Here is a 9,335-nt window from a genome sequence, read left to right on the forward strand (position 1 = left end):
TTTTAATTCGTTTAGTTACCATTATAATTGTTATTATTATCATTGTTATTGCAAAAACTTAAGGAAGTGGTAAAAATTGAGAGATGAGAGATATAGGCTTGCCTATTGGCTCTTCTACTTAATGGCTGTGACCTTGAATCACTTAATATCTATGACTTTGAGTTCATTCGTCTATAATATGGGTTGGGTCAGAGTTAGATTATCTGTAAATTCCCTTCCAAATCTAAAATTTTATTAATCTTTCTTTGCTACATGACTCCATGCATTTGTTCCCAGAGAGAAGATAGATTTTCCAAGTCTAGATTCTCATTGGTTAATAATGACCTTTCTGCTATTCAAATTCATGTAGCATTTTGTTTTACACCTTTCATAGTTTCATGATTCGAGTTTTGAAAGGGACCTCATTTTTACCATGCACTATTTTGTATTACTATTCTGTATCTATATTCCATACAGTTTTACTACTACTGTGACTATTGCTATGATTACTGTTACTGCAACTATTCGCACTGCTATTCATTACCACCATCCTCACCATCCTTATTGCCACCACTACCATCATCACCGCTACCATACATACTTTCCTATAAAAAACTCCATGAGGAAAGAAACCATGTCTTACATAATCTTTGTATACCACCCTCTCCCCAGCACCTGGTTCAGTGGTACATAGTAAGTGCTTACTAAACATCTTCTATTGAAATTAAGTCATGGTTAATCACATTTTAAATATAACACTAATTGTCTCTTTCTAAAACAATTTTCTTCTAAGTGGAACCTTCTATCTGGTTTCCTTCTTCTAACCAGGAGTAGCTGAGGTTCTATAGAGTTATTAAGTCTTCTGGTTGCCTGAAGATTTGGAAAGATGGATTATGAAAGAAAACTGAGCCAGAACAAAAGGTTCAAGCAAATGATCTCTGTCTCTCTGTCTCTGTCTCTCTCTTTCTCTCTCTGTGCATTTCTGTCTCTGTCTCTCTGTCTCTGTCTCTCTGTCTTTGTGTCTGTGTGTATCCCTCTCTGTCTCTGTCTCTCTCTCTCTCTCAGCAACAGAGGCAGATAAACAGAAACAGAGAAAGACAGAGAGAAAAAGAGAGAGGGAGACAAAGTCAAAGACAGACACAGAGAAAAAGAAGAGAATAACTTCAGCCAGATATCACATTGACTGCCTGGCAAAGATGCATGTCCAGCTGGGCACAAGAAAATAAGCCAGAGAAGAATAAACAGTTATCTTCCCCTCAATGCATTATAGGTGGGGGAAGGGTTAAGCTTTGAGATATGTGAATAACATTACACACAAAGACACATACACAAGTATACATATTAGGTTTGTGTGCATGTATTGTATGTTATGACAAAACAAACTGAAAATAAAATTCAGCTCTGTGGGGTGGCTTGGGCATCTTCATGATAAGTGCATAAAGATTTCTTCTATACTCTTTGTACAATGCCTTTGGCAAATATAAAATCACACTGTGGCATCTTTGGCCTGAACATAGAATCAGCCTCAAAATATAGCAGTTTCTGGATTGTTGTTTATGGCCTCAGATCACTTGATTTCACTCCATATAGTGAGTTTCAGGACTTGAAGAAATCTGGAAACAAACAAAAGAATGCTTGCTTATTTGCCATGGTGCCATATCGGCTAAGTATTTTTCTAAGCAATGCTAAAAATCTAAAAGAAGAAGAAAAGATTTGATGGATTGCAAGAATCATTTCCAAGTCCATGGTCACTCAGCTAATAATTTGAAAAAAAAATATTAGGCAGAATTCGAATCCAAGTATTCCTGACTCCAACAATAACACTAGCCACACTATACCACGCTGTCTCACTCTCAGTTGACTGAGATGGTAGAAAGAAAGCTGACTAATTCACCCTTAGCCATTAAAGAATACATCAGGCTTATCCACTGCATGAAGTCAATGATCATTACTCTTATGGATTTCAGGAATCTTTTCTGAGAGTTCCACTACTGTGATCAGGAAAGGGTTAACAATAGAGACCTTTTAATTTTGAGATTTTGTGGCTATGGCACTCACTAGGTCCTATAGAAACTGTTAAAATTATACAAACCTTTAATGTATAATATGTTACCCTTCAAAGTGTGTGTTGTTTTCCATAGAGGAACTGTTAGAAAAATTAATGTAATTAAAGGATTCTCCTTGCAGATACCTAATTGTAAAACAAAGATTGGCTTAATTGTAATGGCAGATTTGAACAGAAGGTACTCACTTGGCTTAGTTAGTTTTCAGTTAGAGATATTTTTTGCTTATCCCCAAGGTAATAAAAGGTAAACAAGAACATACATGTTAACACATAAAATGATTTTGCCCTCAAAGATAAATCTGAGACTGATAAATACTGCAGTGAGGCTCTATGCTGATACTGTTTTATATCCCGCATGTGTGTGGTCTGAAGGATGATGCTATAGTAGTAGCACACAGGGTTCTTAATTTAATTTTCCAGTTCTTTGTCCATTAATGGATAATTTCACAGCAAACTGCTGAGGTAGCCAAATCTAGTAATAGTGTTCTGCCCTGTTTTACCTGTCTTTCGGTGGGTATTTTCATTGGTATTCAATGGTATCTGATCTTATTTTTTCAGTAAGTTTGGCACTGGAATACTGACACATTATAGAGCATTGATCCAAAAAAGCTATCCTCAAACTATCCCTCTATAATTTTGGCTTTCTGTACTCTGTGAAAGTGACACCAATCATTACAGATAACACTGACTTCAATCAGCAAATATGTATTTATCATCTACTAGGTGATTATATACTTTGCATGTAGTACTGGGTACCGAGGAATATATATTTTGCATAAAATTCTGGGTACTGAGGAAGAGCTAAGGAAAAATAAGGCTCAGTGACTCTCCTCAACTGATTTATAATTTAACAGAGGGACTTGCAATTCTTGCTACACTTGGTCCATCATTTACACCTTAGAGGATGCAAGCATGCCGCAAATTTAGGAGGAGATTCATAGATTTGTATACCTGCAAATGGCAAGTATTTCACCCTCATCAGAATACACTTGAATCAGTAAAAAACAAAAATAGTCTGAATACAAAATCAGGAATTCCACAGTCAATAACTCATTCAGGGACTAGAAAAGAAAATAGGATAAGCAGAGTGAGTCCACAATAAATATCTCAAATAGGTGTTTTGTCTCAAATACAGGGTGTTCCTAAAAGTCTGCACACATAGGCAAAAATGCATATTTTCGAGAAATGAAATGAATGACATTTTCAACCACATTTTATTTAATTGGAATATTAGCAAATAACAACTGCAATATGATTTCCATCATTTGTGATGCAAAGGTTGATGCACTTTGCAAGATTCACATGAACTCCATGCAATAACTCCACGTTGCCGTCAAATTTCCTATGTGTCCAGACTTTAGGGACACCCTGTAGTAATATGTGTGGGGGGAATGGGAGGTGTGATCGAGATCCATGCAAAGCAGTATTAGACAATCAGCTCAAAGGAGGGACGATTGTTTTGTTAATTATCATTTGCTTCATGCAAAGGCAATATCCTTTAACACCAAGGGTTAAATTAGCCATCTTTCTTCCCACTATCTCAGTCAGCTGAAGGGAGCCAGCATTGTATAGTATGGATAGAGTGTTGAACTTGGCATCAGGAACACCAAGGCTCAAATTCAACCTACTACCTTCCCATATTATTAGTTGAATGACCATGGCATGGTTGGCATGGTTGCCATGGTTGTGTCAACTGAAGCTAGTGTGGTAGGATGGCAATAGCTGGATTTGGAATGAAAGAACATGTGTTCACATCCTGGCTTTGTGATTGGCTGTTTATTAATCCTGGGGCAAGTCATTTGACCTCTGTAAGGTCATTGCTTCTTCAACTAAAATGAGGATAATAATACGCATAGTATCCACTTCAGAGGACTATCTGAGGTAACACAGAGCTGTGCAAGTATTGAAGCTTTATAAATGGCAGCTTGTCATTATTGTAGTTTTTACTAATAATAATTATTATTCAATTAGTTTGAAAAATCTCACTCACCCAACTGCCACTCGAAGAAATTCAACTAAAGGAAAAGACTGGCAAATTTAATAGAGCTACTGTTTGTTTTTCATTCTCAAAGAGGACCAATGACATCAGGAAGGTGGTGTCACCTGCAAGTGAAATGGATTTATGTGAGGCAGGGCTGTGCAGTCACCAGCCTCACTCTCTCCTCCAGAGCCATCTGGGTCCAGTGGCAAGATATAGATCAGGACGACCCAAATTTAACAAATACTTAAGAAGTGTATGCAGAACCAATTCCCTGAAAACCGATCAGTTCTGGAGATGGGATAACTGAGTATTTGTAGCAGCTGCCTTCTACTCACTTCGAGTCCTGCCTATCTCTAGCCTAACTTTTGCATCAAGAGAATTCTAGTTCCACTTAGAATTTGTTCCAGTTTCCAAAGATCATTTCTGAATTCCTGTTGGGCACAGGACAACAGAAGAAAAAGCTGAGGTGATTGAAACAGAGGAAGGCAAAAAAAAAATTTTTAGTGCATTGTGTTTTAAAACTATTTCTAATTACTGTGCAAAAACTGAGCTCTGAAATGCCTTATTATATGATATTTGTCTTCATTTTGTGAAGAAATGGCAATTTTTGCTGTTGTTTTGTTGATATTGTCAAAATAGATTGGTTACCATTACCTTTTGAGTCTAGCACAGAGACTAGCCAGGAACTGCTTGGCTGAGGCCCCAGGACTTGGCATCCTGTGCCTATAGCTGTCCTTTATGGGTCCTTGAGGTATGCCCTGTGTTCATTGCTTTATAGTCGCCTGACTTCCCAATTGGGGAGTTAGTTTCTGCGATGCTTCATTCTACCTCTACCTTGTATTCCCAGGAGAAGTTTCTACTTATAGAGCTGATAATAACAGAAATGGCCATTGCTTTGAATTCTGGGGTTTTCCCAGGGGAGAGGAAATGGAGCTTAAAACAACAACAACAACAACGTAACCAATGTACAAACATGAATAAGGTACGGAACAAGTATTTTATTTCCACACTGAAAAGAGAATGGTAAGGAATAAAGAATCATATGATAATAACAGAATCTGGTAATTTATCACTACTGCTAAAAGCTGCTGGGAAGCTTAGGAAGTGTTGGAACACAGTGTCTTTGAGCCTATTAATTAACCATTTTACCTTTCCCCTCTGAACTGTATTATCTGAACACCAAATGGAATGATTTTCCTTACCAGGCCTTCCTCTCTGATGCCAACACTTTCCATCTTGTAAGCCTAATCCTGCTACTGCTGCTATGACAGCAATCTTCTGGTAGATTCTCTTATTGTGGTCAATTGAATAGCTTCCAGGAAGTTTCAAGGTTTACAGGGTTTATTCTGGAATAAAAGAACCCCAAGGAGAGAAGGCAGCCAAAGGCCTCCCATATAAGCCAAGCTGGTTCAGTCTCCATTGCACTTGGGAAGTAGAGACCCATAAAGACCTGGCCATTATGCTGAGATAGGGAAGGACAGTTCCTCCCTCCAAATACTTCCTCTTATCCAGCAAACGAAATGCATCGTGTCTTTTCTGAGAGACCCATGAACCAGAAACCAACTCTTCTTCTACTCCATGTGGTACCAGAACTGGCTTTCCTAGCTCAACAAGCAATTGGATAACTCAACCCAGCAATGCATCACAGATAGCTAGAAGAAGAGAAATGATACATATGTAAGTTCAAGTTTCCATAGAGTCCACTGGGAAACACCACAATCTATTTGCCCATGCTCCAAGAAGGGAAAGAGTCCATGGATTCGATTGGAAGGCCCTAAGTTGGGGAGGGCAGCAAGACTAGAACAAAAATTACAAAAAAAGGAAAAAAAATGAATTATGCTTTTGAAAAAAAAAGAGGTATTAAAAAATGGCTAAATGTAGCTAGCTTAAATAGAAGGAAATAGACCTTGTGGCCAAGCCCAAGCCCACACAGAAGTAAAGTAGATCACACCCAAATACAGAACAAGCCTACTCCATGGACTGGAAAATAGCCCAAACTTCAAAGTGAAGTTCTGGCCATCCCTAAATGACTAAATTAAGCCTCCATTAGTGACTGAGAACATTTTATATACAAGTTCAAAACCTATTTTGAAAACTAATAAAAACAAAAAGAGGGGTCTAAGAAAAACAAATGAGCAATTCCATTTTACACTAAAACCAAGGAAAATAGAGATCTTAATTCAGACTTGACCTCTAATGTTTGTTCTTTCACAGTCCCCTGAGAGGTAATTCTCTGTTTGTAAGCAAAACATAAGAGGGCTGAAAAGGTCTAAACAGAAGCACAAATCCTTTTCAGGAGAGGAAATGGAAGTTTTCTCCCATAAGCATTTGTACTAGAAGGGAACACCTCACTGACACTACATTAAAGAGAGCCCATTCTTAGTGTTTGGGATTTTCTCAAGAGATGAACTTTTTCTCACCCCTTAAATTTGCACATTTTCTTCAGAAACTCAGGCATCTTGGAAATTTTATTAAGAATCAGAGACATGATATCGTATGGGCATATACCACAGTCCATGCTAACACTCAGATTTATGGGTAAAAAGAATCCTGATTAGATGGAGTGGCTCAGGTGTCATTCCTGCTTAATCTGTAGCACCATAAATCATGACAGAAAGAAAAAAAAGCCCGGGGGTGGGAGGGTGGGCAAGGAGAGAAGGTAGAAGATGGTTTGGTTCATAAAAGATACAGTATAGTTCAAAAATAATTCCCTTTGTGTGATGGGGGGTGGTATATTGTGATTGTGTGTGTGTATCTGTGTACAAATCAATGTCTGCTTAGTGCATAATCTTTGGTGGTGAGATTGCAATTTAAAGGTAAGAAAAGGGGGCAGCTAGGTGGCACAGTGAGTAGAGCACCGGGCCTGAAGTCAGGAGGACCTGAGTTCAAATCTGACCTCAGACACTCCACACACTTACTAGCTGTGTGACCTTGGGCAAGTCACTTAACCCCAATTGCCCTGCCTTCCTCCCTCAAAAAAAAAAAAGATTTAACGGTAAAAAAGCAGACTTTAAAAAAAACCCAAGAAGTATTAGAGTGTTATAAATCAATGGTAAATGTCTATGTATCCCTACCAGACCCATAAACTTTGTTACAATTAATATAAGCTATTAAAAATGTTACTACTTTTTATTTGGATCTTGGCTAAATATAATGCAGAGAAATCTGTGAAAATATTGTTAGAACCCTAATCTTACTACTACATTAAGTAAGACATTAATATTTCTTTTAAAATATGTGCCTTCATTAGTGTAGGTAGTCTTTCCACCAATGCAGAATATTAAAATGTGATTTTATCTAAAAAAAATTATCTCCCAGTGACCAATCCTCTGGTAATTAGTATTTTCACATTTAACTTTAGATGAACGTGTCTCACAAGCATACACGCACATACATATCTACATATAAATATATATATATATACACATATATATGTATACATAGACACACCAGTGACCCAAACATCTTAGTGTAGTTTTAAGCTTTAATACATTAAAACTGTACTGACTTTTGGAATACTTTATGTATATGAATGAATAAATGAATGAATGAAAAAATGATGCATTAATGAATAACTATGAACCCAGCACTGTGTTAGACACCAGTGATATGAATAAAATAATTGAGACTGTCCCTCTCTTCAAGAAGCTCACAGTATAATTCAGGAATACACAAGTGAGTAGATAGAAGGGCCCCAAGGTCCAAAAAGTTCAGTGATAGAGTGGATGTCAAAATCCATTGGGTGCATCAGTCAGTCAGCTGGCAGTGCCCGGGGGCTAGACTATATATTAGGAAGGCAGATGGCAAGGTCCAGAGGATTTTAGGATGTAGTAATTAACAATGATGGTAATGATGATGACGATATCGACGATAATAACATGTCTAACATGTATGTAGCTTTAAGGTTTGCAAAGAGCTTTACATGTTATCTCGTTTGGTCCCTGCAACAGTTTTGTAGGTAGAGTAGGTGTTATTATTATTATTATTTATTACACAGGGGAGAAAATTAAGGCACAAAGATGTGAAATTCATTGCCTAGGTTTACATAGCTAGTAAGTGTATGAAACAGGATTTGAACTCAAGTCTTTTGACTCCAAATACAACATTAGCCACTGAATTTAAGGAAAAAATGTTTATTCTCTTTTCCTGGGCAAAATATGATGACTGTATTTTATTTAAAATATTTACTTTTTGCCTTGCTATTTTGCCTTCATTTTGTAAAGAAACATCAAGGATTTACCTTTTTTGTATTTTCATTGCTTTTGTTCAGTTGCTTTCAGTCACATCTGATTCTTTGTGACCCTATTTAGGGTTTCTTGACAACGATACTGGAGTGGTGTGCCATTTCCTTCTCCAACTCATTTTACAGATGAGGAAACTGAGGCCATGGATAAGTGACTTGCCTGGAGTCACACAGCTAGTAAGTGTCTGATGCTGAATTGGAATTCAGGTCTTCCTGACCCCAAGCTCAGTGCTCTATCCGCCACACTTCCTAGCTGCCCCATTATTTTCATAGAATTGCTGAACTGGTAGGGACCTCCGAGGTTGGCTAGGGCAACCTTGAAGTGAAGCAGTTAATTCCCATCCCACACTATTGACAAGTGGTCATGAAGCTGCTGCTTGATATTTTCAACATAGTATGCAGAGAAAAAAGTGATGGATGTAGAAGCAGGAAATTGGAGTATGCATCCCAGATCCACTGCTTTTTATTAATGCGACCCTTGGTAGGTCATTTAACTTCACTGGGCCTCGGTTTCCTCATTTGTAAAATGAGAGTGTTGGAGATTGGGGGTTCTTAATCTTTGTTGTGTTCTGGCCCTTTTTGCCTGTCTGGTGAAACCTAGGGACCCCTTCATAGAATCATTTTTTAAACATATAAAATAAAACATATGGTATCGTAAAAGAAACCAATTATATAGATACAAGTTCACAGAACCCCTGAAATCTATATACACATTCAGTGGTGTGCTGGCAAATGTTTCACAGCCTGCTGGGGGCTGGAGGCTGGGATGGGAAGGGCAATATCTATGACACCCTTTCAGGTTTAATTGGAAATATTAACATTTTATCCATTACTTTTTTAAGACTAAGCAATCAAGAAAACAATAACTTAATCACTGATTTGTTATTTTCTCATTTCCAGGGCATAAATTTTCACATTGAAAATTTAACCTCAACTCTCCTGAGCCAATGGGAGGTGGCTGCAGCACACCCCATCGCTCAAAGAAGCCCAGATTAAAAACCTGCAGGCTAGTTTATCCCCTTCTATTTAAAAACAAACAAACAAACAAACAAACAAAAACTTAGTAC

The sequence above is a fragment of the Trichosurus vulpecula genome, chromosome 1 (genome assembly GCF_011100635.1).
Source record: "Trichosurus vulpecula isolate mTriVul1 chromosome 1, mTriVul1.pri, whole genome shotgun sequence".
Classification (NCBI taxonomy): Eukaryota; Metazoa; Chordata; class Mammalia; order Diprotodontia; family Phalangeridae; genus Trichosurus; species Trichosurus vulpecula.